This window comes from Salvelinus fontinalis, chromosome 27 (genome assembly GCF_029448725.1).
Source record: "Salvelinus fontinalis isolate EN_2023a chromosome 27, ASM2944872v1, whole genome shotgun sequence".
NCBI classification, from domain to species: Eukaryota; Metazoa; Chordata; class Actinopteri; order Salmoniformes; family Salmonidae; genus Salvelinus; species Salvelinus fontinalis.
Window position 1 is genome coordinate 3308085 of NC_074691.1, and position 15152 is coordinate 3323236.

At 41.3% G+C, this 15152-nt stretch overlaps 1 pseudogene; it reads left to right on the forward strand.

Annotated features, from left to right (window-relative positions):
* LOC129824876 (glutamate receptor ionotropic, kainate 2-like) overlaps nucleotides 1-15152 on the forward strand; it is a 185209-nt pseudogene that overhangs the window by 19587 nt on the left and 150470 nt on the right.

Sequence of the window (15152 nt, forward strand, 5' to 3'; positions counted from 1 at the left end):
GCATGTCCAGCCCACTCATTATCATGGCTAGTGGGAAGGTTGCTGACTTTTTCTGTGGCTTAACCAACTAGGCTCGTAATTCATCAATTGTATTCGTATTTACAGACAAGTTTGTTATGAAGGCAAATGAAAGGTCACATGTTTGAGAAGGCATTTCTGCCCCCCAAAAAACACATTTTGATTAAAAAATAAAGTTTACGTTTAAACGGCTCTCTTGTGAAGTAGTGATCCGCTCAAGACGCCTAGTTCCCTGAAAAGGGTCACATATTGTCCAGAAATGATGGTTGTTCAAATGGCTTTGAAGCCAATTCAGCATCAAACAGCACTAGGTATACGGCTACTTTAGTACCTATTGTATATGAGATGTGTGAATTGCTTCTAGTCATATTATCCTGCAATTGGTTGTGCACACACACACACACACATGCTCACACAGTGTAGCTGTAGCAGGTTAGGTAATACAAACTAAGCACAGATACATTGCATATGGATGATCTAAATTGAGGCATCATCTGTAGGCCTACATATTTATGATCCTTTTTCCAAAGCGGTTTGGAATATCTCTGTTTGTCTTCCCCATACTAAGTGTATTGTCATGCTTTCAATGCATGACTCACAGTTAAATTCCATTTCTCTCTCTCTCTCTCTCAGTTTTACAGGCAGACACGTTTTCTATTCATCTCATCTCTCAACACAAAGCATCTATGGGAAAACGTGATCGCGATGACATTGAGCGAGTGCAGTAATTTCTAGAACCAGGGAAACCAGGCTTCTGTAGAGCTTGAGAGGGGTACTTTCATACTATTATCTGTACCATCACTTCACTTAAGTGCCCAAAGCACGTCCCCAGGATCTCAACAATGGCTGGAAGCAATGTTTACGCTGTGGAACCTCATGTCGTTTCAAGGCTTTGCTTTGCTGATAAGAAGCCCCTCAAACTCATTTTGTCTGTTTATTTACTTTATTTTTTATTTCAGCTAGGCCTACATATGACAGTCTTTTTGGAGTATTTTTGGCTGACGCAGCATTTGAGTTTCATTTGAGTTATTTAATTGAGAGCTGTTCTGGTCTTTTAGGGGGTAAAGGTCCTTTATTTTTAGAGTTGAGTTATCCAGAGCTGTTTTCATAATGCCAGCTTTAGGCTAAATAAAGGTATTTTAATATTTTGGCAATATTGAACAAGCTACTTCCAGACACAAATGAGACCACGATGACCATTTTACTTGCCCAAGCAAATCTGGTTCGGCAGTTTTCATGTTAACCAGAGCGTGCACAATTATCAGTTTATTATTTGGTTTATATATTTGGTTTATATTGCCCATTCATTGTCAGTCATTGTCAGTTAGAGACACAGTAGAGACACAGTAGTGCGTTGGGACCCAAAAGCATAATCAGTTCTCTAACTCCCTCTTGGTCGTTTGGGCAACACTGGTCTGTGAGGGTTTTTTTCACACCTAGCTTGGCTATTAGACTATTCTTTAGTAAAGGTTGAATAGGCTATTTTTCAGCTATTAGCCCCCCTCTCCAACTTGCAACAAATGGATATCTTTTTGTCGAGAGCAAAACTTTTATTTTCAATCAAAAATAACTGTTCAGAAAGCAAAAACGAGGCTTCAAAGTAAAAAAAAAATTGCAATCAAATATTTTTTAATAGTGCGCAAAATGTTAATCATTTTATTACCCATAAATATTTTGAGAACAAAAAATGTTTTTGAAAACAAATATCCAATTTAATTTCGCAATCAACCACCCTCCATTTTGGTCATTTGAGTGTCAGTTTGGCTACAACCAATACTGTTCAGCCTTTCTTTCTGACACAACAGAAGTCATAGCGGACACCTACGAAGAAGGACTGTGTGATGATGGCATCTCAGGTAAACAGCACTGGGCGTTCTTCCGTCCAACTTCTACATAGCTAGTAGTTAGCTCCTACGATTCTGTCGCTTCATAACATTCTACTATATTACATAGATACATACCGTGGAATGATAAATCATGCAATTATTATTCTCAAGCTAACCAAAAACATTTAGCTATGAACGCCTGTTCTCGCCATTTTCAGTTGAATTTTCAGTTGAATTTTCAGTTGAACTTTCTTTCAAGGCAACTCATAAGCAGCCCATGTCCTATTTGTTCCATAGTCGATATATAATCATAACGATTAGCTTTTTTCACAGAAGGATGAAAGAACACAATATATCTGTCAGGGAATGTTATTCTGATATGTCAGATGAAGAGTTAGACCATAAAGTTAGGGCCACGAAGGCAAGGATGCCCCATGCAGGCTTTAGAATGGTCAAAGGAAGTCTCCAAGCAATGGGCCATCGTGTACAAAGGCGAAGAGTTGGGGAGTCTTTGCAGTGTGTAGATAGAGCAGGTTTCATTGCCAGAATGATCCAGCTTCGTTGCATTGCTCAGCAAAAATACTCTGTTCCTGCTCCCCTGTCTCTCATCCACATTGATACAAATCATAAATTGATAAGGTACTAAGATGTATAATGTCTCCATAAAATCTAAAGTTATTTGAACCTTTTTAATCTTACTTATTCGTAGACACATTTTCAATGATGTATGAAATGGGAGTTGTTCTTCATCAACTGGTAATACATAAATAATGAAGCAGGTTAATAGGTTAAACATTTCACTTTTAATTCCAATGATTTTTTTCAAGATACAACATTGTCATCTTTGGCGGTATAGATGGATTTTCAAGGAAGGTAAGTCTATTATTTTGAATGATTGTGACAGCAGTGTCACGACTTACACCGAAGGTGGCTCCTCTCGCTGTTCGGGCGGCGCTCTGCGGTCGTCGTCGCCGGTCTACTAGCTGCCACCAATCCTTTTTCCTTTTCTTTTGGTTAGGTCTGTTTTGTGTTTCACATGGTTTCATTTTGGTTAATTGGGGGGGGGGTATTTATCTCGACATTTCCTTAGGGTTTTTGTGCGGGATTGTTTTCGTTTGACTGTCAGTTAGTTTGGTTTGCGTTTTGCTCTAGTTCATTTTTAACAGGTGGTTTTCCCTGGACTGTGGGGTTTTTGGCTACTGCTGTGTCCTGTTATTTTGAGCTTGATTAATAACAGGCCCTTTTCCTTCGGAACTTGTTTCTCCTGCGCCTGACTCAGCACCCACATCTCCTTGGGGAGATCTGACAAGCAGAGAAGATTCTGGGACAGACAGACAGCACAACAGGGAGGGAAACCAAATGGCTAGAACAGAGGCACAGTTATAGTGGTGAGCTGTATCTCCGGTGGTGTTTTTACGTTTGTGTTTGAAGAGATGGTGATTGGGTATTGAGAAACGCTGCACTGTACTGCCAATGCTATGTGTCAGCTAGCACTACTGCCTGTGTCTTAGGGGGATGTGTGGGGTCAGGGTGTATGTCTGGTGATTATGTGGGTACGGCAGATTGTTGTACCTGATGTCCCTGCTCTAATGAACACTTCCATGTACATGTATCTAACTTATCAACTAACCAGAAGTTACTTAAAACTTCTCTAGGATAGGGGGCAGCATTTTCACGTTTGGATGAAAAGCGTGCCCAGAGTAAACTGCCTCCTACTCAGTCCCAGATGCTAATATATGCATATTATTATTAGTATTGGATAGAAAACACTCTGAAGTTTCTAAAACTGTTTGAATCATGTCTGTGACTATAACAGAACTTATTTGGCAGGCAAAACCCCGAGGACAAACCATTCAGATTTTTTTGTTTTGAGGTCACTCTTTTCAATGATCTTTCATTGGGAATCCAGATTTCTAAGGGACCGTCCGGCAGTTCCTATCGCTTCCACTGGATGTCAACAGTCTTTAGAAATTGGTTAAGGTTTTTCCTTTGAGAATGAAGAAGTAGCCATGTTCAGGATGAGGCTCCAGTGAAGTGTACTGTTTGTTAGAGGCGCGTGACCAGAAAGCATGCTACACATTGTTTTCCTCCGGTATTGAACACAGATCATCCTGTCTTCAATTTTATCGATTATTTACATAAAGAAATATCTAAAGTTGTATTACAAAAGTAGTTTGAAAAGTTTGGACAAAGCTTACAGGTAACTTTTGAGATATTTTGTAGTCACGTTGTGCAAGTTAAAACCGGTGTTTTTCTGGATCAAACGCGCCAAATAAATGGACATTTTGGATATATATCGACGGAATTAATCGAACAAAAGGTCCATTTGTGATGTTTATGGGACATATTGGAGTGCCACCAGAAGAAGCTCATCAAAGGTAAGGCATGAATTATATCTTTATTTCTGCGTTTTGTGTCGCGCCGGGTTGAAATATGATGGTCTGTGATTGTTAGCTGGGGTGCTATCCTCAGATAATAGCATTTTTTGCTTTCGCCGTAAAGCATTTTTGAAATCTGACACGTTGGCTGGATTCACAACAAGTGTAGCTTTAATTTGGTATATTTTAAGTGTGTGATTTCATGAACGTTAAATTCTATAGTAATTTATTTGAATTTGGCGCTCTGCATTTTCACTGGATGTTGGCCAGGTGGGACGCTACCATCCCACATATCCCAGAGAGGTTCATCTTAATCCTTTAGCAATGCAACTACCTAATTCACATTCAAACAAAACCCCAATCACCAAAACATGCACTCCAGTATTTCTAATTTCACAGCCTATAGACATTTCCCATTTCAAAATGGTAGTAGGGGGAGTGTGCCAACCTTCAATTAATCATTACATCTAACACATAACACACACACATACTCACACACAAAGGGCCCCTTCAAAGGGCCATAAACACATATAGAGAAATCCATCTCGATCGTTCTCGTTCCGTTAGCTTTAAAACCCTCACGCGTGGCACCTTATTTTAATGCAACGCGGATCTTTGTTTTTGAAAGCCTCGTCTGGGGTCTTTTTAAACCGCGGGAAATGATTTCTTCAAGCGAGTGAGCTGCAAGCCCAGATAGTGCGGAATGACACATGAATAGGCTATTTTAAGCAGCTTCGTGCCTATTTTAAATGTACACTGAGTGTACAAAACATTGAGAACACATTCATAATATTCAGTTGCACACCCCACTTATTCCCTTCAGAACAGCTTCGATTCGTCGGGGCATGGACTCGGTAACTGTTGAATGCGTTCCACAGGGATGCTGGCCCATGTTGACTCCAATGCTTCCCACAGTTGTGTCAAGTTGGCTGGAAGGCCTTTGGGTGGTGTATTCTTGATACATACGGGAAACAGTTGAGCTTAAAAAGCACAGCAGCGTTTCAGTTCTTGACACATACCGGTGCGCCTGACACCTACTACCATACCCCGTTCAATGGCACCCCTTCATCTACACTATTTGAAGTGGATTTAACAAGTGACATCAATTACAGATCGTAGCTTTCACCTGGGTTCACCTGGTCAGTCTAGGTCATGAAAAGAACAGGTGTTCTTAATGTTTTGTACACTCAGTGTATTTTGCTCTGAAGGTGCTGGCAGCGAGCCGTGACACAGGGTAATATCTATAATGCCTGCATTTCCAAATTAAACTCCAACGAGCAGCTGATAATTCAGACTGGCGGCGCAAAAGCAAATAGTCAATGAACTATCAACTCCCTTCCTGAATTAATTTCCCCACCCCTTTCACCCTTGCATTTCTCATGCTGTAATTTACCAAAGTTAAACTGAACAGAGGGAAAGGAAAATGTGTTCAATATTGCCAAAATATTAAAATACCTTTATTTAGCCTAAACCTGGCATTATGAAAACAGCTCTGGATAACTCAACTCTAAAAATAAAGGACCTTTACCCCCTAAAAGACCAGAACAGCTCTCAATTAAATAACTCAAATGAAACTCAAATGCTGCGTCAGCCAAAAATACTCCAAAAAGACTGTCATATGTAGGCCTAGCTGAAATAAAAATAAAGTAAACAAACAGACAAAATGAGTTCGAGGGGCTTCTTATCAGCAAAGCAAAGCCTTGAAACGACATGAGGTTCCACAGCGTAAACATTGCTTCCAGCCATTGTTGAGATCCTGGGGACGTGCTTTGGGCACTTAAGTGAAGTGATGGTACAGATAATAGTATGAAAGTACCCCTCTCGAGCTCTACAGAAGCCTGGTTTCCCTGGTTCTAGAAATTACTGCACTCGCTCAATGTCATCGCGATCACGTTTTCCCAATTGATGCTCTGTGTTGAGAGATGAGATGAATAGAAAACATCTGCCTGTAAAACAGAGAGAGAGAGAGAGAGAGAGAAATGGAATTTAACTGTGAGTCATGCATTGAAAGCATGACAATACACTTAGTATGGGGAAGACAAACAGAGATATTCCAAACCGCTTTGGAAAAAGGATCATAAATATGTAGGCCTACAGATGATGCCTCAATTTAGATCATCTATATGCAATGTATCTGTGCTTAGTTTGTATTACCTAACATGCTACAGCTACACTGTGTGAGCATGTGTGTGTGTGTGTGTGCACAACCAATTGCAGGATAATATGACTAGAAGCAATTCACACATCTCATATACAATAGGTACTAAAGTAGCCGTATACCTAGTGCTGTTTGATGCTAAATTGGCTTCAAAGCCATTTGAACAACCATCATTTCTGGACAATATGTGACCCTTTTCAGGGAACTAGGTGTCTTTCGCAGGTCACTACTTCACAGGAGAGCCGTTTAAACGTAAACTTTATTTTTTAATCAAAATGTTTTTTTTGGGGGGGCAGAAATGCCCTCCAAAATGTGACCTTTCATTTGCCTTCATAACAAACTTGTCTGTAAATGCGAATAAAATTAAAACAATTACGAGCCTAGTTGGTTAAGGGGAAACATTTAATTCAGAGAAGATAGTGTCATTGTCAACGAAGATGACAGGCTAATTGGAGGTTGGCTATGATGTTGTTTGTTGCTTTGTTATTATTATTTGTGTGTGTGTGTGTGTGTGTGTGTGTGTGTTAGTATTAATACCTCAGAGTAACTCATTTTGGGCCATGTGTTTCATTATAGGAATGATTTCTTGCATATTCGATGTGTCGATGTGAATGAAGGAGTGCTCAGCCCGCCGTTTCCTGTAGTCCACAATCAGCTCCTTTGTGATGCTGGCATTGAGAGAGAGGTTGTTGTTCTGACACCACACTGGCAGGTCTCTGACCACTTCCCTATAGGCTGTCTCATTGTCGTAGGTAATCGGCCATCTTAATAATGGTGTTGGAGTCGTGCAAGGCCACGCAGTCGTGGGTGGACAGGGAGAAAAGCAGGGGACTAAGCAGCCACCCCTGAGGGGCCCCCGTGTTGATGGTCAGCGTGGATGCGTTGTTGCCTCCCCTCACCACCTAAGGGTGGCCCGTCAGGAAGTCCAGGATCCTGTTGCAGAGCGAGATGTTCAGTCAGGTAGAGATTGAAAATGTCAGTAAATAATATTCTACGAATATTCTCTTGGAATTTAGTCATGTAGTAACATTGGGTATGTACTGTATGTGCACATAGACTTGCTGTAGACCTATTTCAAAGATAGGACGTGTATAAATGCATGCACACACACACACACACACTATAGCACCCAGAGAGCAAGTGCATGAGACAGAAGTCAATCAATAAAGCATGTCCTCTCCTGCTGCCTGGTTACAGAGGCCCCATGTTGGCTGTGTCCCAAATGGCACCCTATTCCCTATAGGGAACCCATAAGGCTTTGGTAAAAAGTTAGGTACTATGTAAGGAACTTGTCAAACTCATTCCACGCAGGGCTGAGTGTCAGCTGGTTTTTGCTCTTCCCTTGTACTTGATTGAGGAATGAAGGTAATTAATTAGCAAGGAACTCCCCTCACCTGGTTGAATAGGGTCCCATTTGTGACGCAGCCACTGAAACCTATCAACAAGCAATGTAAATGTCCACGATCCTTGAAAGCTATGCTAAATTCCATTGGGTGACTGGGCTTGGAATTATCTTTTTTCTTTCATGTTCAGCTTCTGCACTACCGCTTCATATCTTTCTCCTGTTCTTGAAATTAGTATTATGTCTCTCTTTGTTCTGAGAGAGGAAGGGGGAAGGAGCACGCTAGAAAAAAAAAAAAATCGGCCCCTGAAAAAATAGAAGACTTCTACAGTTATGTTGGATCATGGCATAGCCACACTAGTCTTATACGTCTCTAGGTTGGAAAGTGTGTTATTTAGCTAATGTAACAATGAAAACATAGGCACGCAAGGATTGGATATATTAATTATGTTTGTTGTTTGGCAAGCCACTCTAGTATTAAATATTTCTATGATGGGGAGTGTGTCATTTGGCTAATAGTCACTTTAATGTTGTATATCTCTCTGGTCGGGTTTTAGTTTGGCTAATGTAACAGAGAATACCTTTCCACTCTAGTATTTTACCGTAAAACTTCAATTAATAGTACAGGCATTTAATTGATTAAATCCCTGAACACAACAGGCGCTGATTAGAGACAGGCTTCTTTTTCAGTCAGGTGTCTGTTTCCTTAATGCACACCTTTTGCTAAATTGCATAGATAATTGTTTAATTCCAGCATTCACTTCCAGCGTTTTAATACAATTTGAACTAATTTGAACACGGTGTCATGTTTATTTTGTCTTAGTATGCCTCTTTAAATAAAGAGAAACTTTCCTTGACAGAATAATTATTCTCCCCTGACTGTGCATTTTCGGCAATTCTCACTTTCACCAGTGGAGAGCGATCTGCCGATTTCTAAGGGTCTGTAGAAGTTGTTGACTGTTTTTGTGCTTGCCAGTTTGCTAGCAGTTCTCAGCTAGTAGCCAATGGTTAACAGTTTCTTACGGGCGATAAAAAATGATGATTGCCATAATTTCTTCGAGTCATTAATGAAATATTTTATGTAACAAATCAAACATTAAACCTCGTAAACAGTTTATGGTAATTCATGCTAACCTCGTAAACCTGACAAACTAGCCTGTCCTCACATACAGTATCAGTCAAATGTTTGGACACACCTACTCATTCAAAGAATTGTCTTTATTTTTACTATTGTCTACATTGTAGAATAATAGGGAATACCTCAAAACTATCAAATAACACATATGGAATCATGTAGTAACCAAAAAAGTGTTAAATGTTTTAGATTATTCAAAGTAGCCACCCTTTGCCTTCTTGACAGCTTTGCACACTCTTGGCAGTCTCTCAACCAGCTTCACCTGGAATGCTTTTCAACCAGTCTTGAAGGAGTTCCAATTTATGCTGAGCACTTTTGGCTGATTGTCCTTCACTCTGCGGTCCAACTCATCCCAAACCATCTCAATTGGGTTGAGTTTGGGTAATTGTGGAGGCCAGGTCATCTGATGCAGCACTCCATTACTTTCCTTCTTGGTCAAATACCCATTGCACAGCCTGGAGGTGTGCTGGGTCATTGTCCTATTGAAAAACAAATGATAGTCCCACAAAGCTCAAACTAGATGGGATGGCATATCTCTGCAGACAGTGTCACCAGAAATGCACCCCCACACCATCACTCCTCCTCCTCCATGCTTCACGGTGGGAACCACACATGTGGAGATCATCCGTTCCCTAGTCTATGTCTCACAAAGACAAGGCGGTTGTAACCAAAAATCTCAAATTTGGACTCACAGGACAGATTTCCACTGGTCTAATGCCCATTGCTTGTGTTTCTTGGCCTAAGCAAGTCTCTTCTTATTATTGGCTGGCCTTTAGTAGTGGCTTCTCTGCAGAAATTCAACCATGAAGGCCTGATTGACAAAGTCTCCTCTGAACAGTTGGTGTTGAGATGTGTCTGTTACTTGAACACTGTGAAGCATTTATTTAGGCTGGTAACTCTACTGAACTTATCCTCTGTAGCAAAGGTAACTCTGGGTCTTCCTTTCCTTTGACGGTCCTCATGAGAGCAACTTTCATTGTGCGATTTTAATTTACTTAATTATAAGAAGCTTGAAAGTTTCTTCATCTGGATTTACTGACCTTCATGTCTTAAAGTAATGATGCGCTGTCATTTCTCTTTGCTTATTTGAGCTGTTCTTGCCATAATATGGACTTGGTCTTTTACCAAATAGGGCTATATTCTGTATACCACCAATTACCTTGACAAAACACAATTGATTGGCTCAAACGCATTAAGAAGGAAATAAATTCCACAAATGAACTTTTTACAAGGCACACCTATTAATTGAAATGCATTCCAGGTGACTACCTCATGTCGTGGAATATTCTAATAAAGTGAGACTTTGTCATTTCTTCAAACAATCATCTTTAATCAATATTGATTAATTATTGCAATAATGAAACCGTCGACCCCACCCTCCGAAATGTGTGTTGCCGAGAGCTTAACTGATAATGAAAAAACAGAGATCTTATATAGGACCTAAAAATGTTTAGTCAGGGCTGGTTCCACCCCTCCCATAAGCCACTGTGGTCCATCTCCTGGTTATCTGCACGGGATGTTAGATGCCAGGAAGATGAGACAATGAGGGATTGTTCTAAACTCTTCCAGGCTATCTCTATCTCGGGTCACACACACCACATCTTGTCTGTGAATGCCGGTTCTAAAGACTGTTGACATCTAGTGGAAGCCTTAGGACATGCAATATGACCCCATAGACACTGTATATTCGATAGGCAATGACTTGAAAAACTACAAACCTCAGAATTCCCACTTCCTGGTTGTTTTTTTTCTCAGGTTTTTGCCTGCCATATGAGTTCTGATATACTCACAGACATCATTCAAACAGTTTTAGAAACTTCAGAGTGTTTCTATCCAAATCTACTAATTATATGCATATTATAGCTGTAGGGTCTGAGTAGCAGGCAGTTTACTCTGGGAACCTTATTATCCAAGCTACTCAATGCTGCCCCCCAGTCCCAAAGAAGTTCAAATCCAACATTTTGGACTGTAAAATCCCCATCACCATTACTGGTCCCCTTATCTGATAATTATCACTCTAGTCAAGATGGAGACTACACCACAGTAATCTGTAGTGTAGTGTAATCTCTTCCACTCTTCCCTTGCTGCTTGCCGTTGATTCGTCTGGAGCCCAGCTGTGAACATTAAACGAGCTTCCTCCCGAGTTAATGATTGACCTTTGGCTCCGAGTCTGCGACGAGAGCAAAAGTCTACTTCTACAGTCGCTTTATGTAATCTTAACAATGGACCAGAGTATGATAATGACCCATTTTGATAAGAGTCTGAACGAGAGAGCAATTGAGAGAGAGAGGGGGGGTGAAGAGAATGAGTCCGAGGGAGGGAGATAGCTATACATTGCCCTGCCACACACACTGACCTAATTTGTGACCGATATTGTAGTTTTCTTCCTGACAGTGTGAAATATTCTGACGTAAGATTGCGAGGAACGAGGTTTGTGACACAGCACTATTTAAATGGAGTTGGCCACTAGGGTGGGTTATCCATTTCTCCATTAGTCTTTCATTTGGTCCGTCTACAAAAAGAGTCTTGGAATAAGGGTGATGATCCTGGACCAGGTACTTTTAGCACACTCTACCTTGCATAGTGGGTGCCACTCCACTTTTGACAGGAATTGGCAGGACTATTTCACTGGAAGACAGCAAACCATTTAAGCCTGACTATATTAACACTCTTCTCTCATGGCACTGTACATTTTCAAGCCCAATAGTCTGACTTCTATACCAAAATTATGTGGCGTGACTTAATTTCAGTGCCTGCATATGCATCTTAAACATGATCACTCAGCAGGATCTAATGAGCAGTTAACTACGACACGAGCCTACCAGATGAGATAAATCACTTCTATGCAAGCAGCACTGAAGCATGCATGAGAGCATCAGCTGTTCCAGACGACTGTGTGATCGCACTCTCCGTAGCCGACGGGAGAAAGACCTTCAAACAGGTCAACTTTTTTTTTTAACTAGGCAAGTCAGTTAAGAACAAATTCTTATTTTCAATTACAGCCTAGGAACAGTGGATTAACTGCCTTGTTTAGGGGCAGAACAACATATTTTTACCCTGTCAGCTTGGGGATTCGATCTTGCAACCTTCTGGTTACTAGTCCAACGCTCTAACCACTGGATACCTGCCGCCCAAAACATTCAGAAGGTCGCAGGGCCAGACTGATTACCAGGACGTGTACTCAGAGCATGTGCTGACCAACTGGCAAGTATCTTCAATGACATTTTCAACCTGTCCCTGACCGAGTCTGTAATACCAACATGTTTCAACCAGACCACCGTAGTCCCTGTGCCCAAGAACACCAAGGTAACCTGCCTAAATGACTACCGACCCATAGCACTCACAACCGTAGCCATGAAGTGCTTGGAAAGGCTGAGCATGGCTCACATCAACACCATTATCCCAGAAACCGTAGACCCACTCCAACTTGCATACTACCCCAACAGATGATGCAATCTCTATTGCACTCCACACTGCGCTTTACAACCTGGACAAAAGGAACACCTACAGGAGAATTCTATTCATTGACCTTGCAGAGACTTGGAGCTGTAGCTGAGTGACTGGGTGTACCTGTGCCACCAGCCTACCAACCCTAGCGACGGGGTTTCTCGGCCGTTGCCATGGCGCTCGACACGCGGCTGTCTCACAGCTGTACCAGTTACTTATTAGTCTCTGAGACAGACCATCCCTCCATGCCACTCGTAATGGCCCTCCTTCGGCAAATGAACTTCGTACACTCCCAAATGGGTGATATCTCCTCGCCATGGTCGCAGAAACAGAGGCAATTGCCATGCCAACTTCTCTGAACCCCGTCTCTCCCATCCTCACAACACAAGCTTATCCTTGAGTGGATCCAGCTAATTGTATTCTCTTTCATTCGAGGATCATTAACCATTCGCTTACATTGCAGCCATTCAGTTTATTTAAGACCTTAATCTAACGCATATTAAGGGGACAAAAATGAATCTGTTGCGTTAGTACTTTTCATTAAAGAGAATTTGTGGTTTTGAAACAGAAGTCCATTTTTATATTCAATCTTTTCTGCTTCAATTAGTATTTCACACCAGTTCTGTCTGTGCTGTTTTAATCACACACCATTCTATGAAACATTGATACACAGTTGGATATATAATTCTAGGAACTGCCTGGATTAGAAATGGTGCTCTATCAAATTCCTTTCATGGAAGTAGATTCCTTAAATGAATTTAATCCACAACTAAAATAATTATAATGCTAATTCATTCATGCATCCTTAGTCTTTGTAGCATGAGAGGGAGTAGAAAGAACCCTTTTACACGGAACCCAAAAGGGTTCTACCTGGAAACAAAAATGGTTATCCAAAGGATTCTCTTATGGGGACAGCCGAATAAGCCTTTTAGGTTCCAAATAACACCTTTTTTCTAAGAGTGTACTTGTTTCCCCCTCGACGGGGCTTCTGATCTAACTATTTACTAGTTAACAACAAATCATGTATGTCATATGAAATATATTCCCCCCACCCAGTATTGTAATCAAAACTTACCAGAAAGCATGTAGTCCTTAGCTCAGACCGTGTAGTAGTGCGGGCTCAATAGCATCTCATTAGTGTACATGTGATGGAAGAATGCGCTGTGCATGCAGAGGGTTGCAATTCCATTGAATTGGGGATAGTTTAACCAAAATATACCACAAGACGTAGAATTGCCTGATGTGTATCCCACAAAAAAAGGTTCACCGTTATAAGCTAACTGTTTTGAGGAATTTAAGCATTCCCCAAATTCCAGGGCTTAACTTCCCATGGAAACTTTCCGGAACAATTCCGGAAATTTACCCGAATGTTTCTGACCCTTTGCAACCCTAATTATCACGCCCTCTCCAAGTTTCTGTTAAAGAGACTGTATCAATAGCATTTCCACTCTATGCATAGCTTTTTCCCTGGCATGAACTATAGTACAGTGCACTCATTTTGGGACTCACTAAGCAGGTCAACTCAATTTGAAGCGGCATAGCATGGTGTTGTAACTCCATGCAGGACTCTGTTCTCGGAAGTTACTGCAGCGTTCTGAGATCACCTCTCTCAGTGATGCAATAGCTTGCAGTCTGATGTGTCGGTTAAGCATTTGTAAAGGAGGCATGCATATTGTGACGTTCAATCCACAGAAGAATTGTGCATGGTGATGACAATTATCGATGAAGCCTTTAGCTGGTAGAGTCTGTTTCTTCTTCTCTCGGTCACTGCTTTTGCTCCTGCCACTGCTAGGAGGTCTTCTCTTTGTTCCCTCTCTCCCTCTATCTGTCCTCCTCACTCCTTCTCTTCCCATCTTCCTATGCTCTCTTGCTTTGGTCTCTCACTCTCTCTCTCATCACACTTTGTCTCCGTCTCTCTTTCTCTCCTCCTTAAGTATTTCTCCTTTGCAGAGGGTCTGGGACAGCGGGCTTTGGTCCTCTTTCATTTGCTGTCTCTTTCATTTTCTCTCTCTCTCTCTCTTCTGCTATAATTGAATCAATAAACAAGCTGTAATGCTCAGTGAAACTCTTTCAGCTTGGATCACGTCAAACTCTCGGCTCGCCCAGGAAACAAAGCTATGGGGAAGAAACGTTGGACTCCTGAACTCTGGAATGACGCATCTGAAAATGTTTCTTTGAATTTTATTCATCCTCCCCCCTTTAGTCGTTCAATTTGAAGTCTCGAGTAAAGCTTTTGGGTGGTGCAGAACAGATCTAGTCAGACGTAGTCAAAGTCCATGCTCAGTGGTATGCTATTTTCTTGTTGAATGGTGGACTTTGAATTTCGAGGGGTTTACATAAAAGTCTTTGGTTGATGGTACTGTCATCTAACACATGTATGTTATTGGGATTATTAGGAGGTCTATGGATTATTTATTGAGGTATTTGGATGTTAAACTACTACTACGTAATAACCTCATCTGTAATCGATTTTAGAGCCCTTTCAATACTACACATTAGTTACTGTCAATTCGGTTCATGATTCTGAACAGCATGAAAGCGAAGCATCTGGACAGCATTTTCCAATCATGGAGATTGTAAATAATAAAACAGTTCAAAGGTGTTTAGTTCACTACTGAGAAGAGAGAGAGAGACCTCCAATCGCCATGGTAACTGCACTTCACTGAGAGGTCTGGACGGTGTGGGTGGAAGGATCCTTGAGCTGTTTGTGGTAGTGCTAACCGTTAACGTCCACGGTCTACAAACTGAACCTCCCTGATAAGGTGTCTGAACTAGAAGGGAGAGAGAGGGAGTCGTGACCCCCTTAACTCACCTCCCGTCCCCTCTCATCGTTAATTACACAGACCAG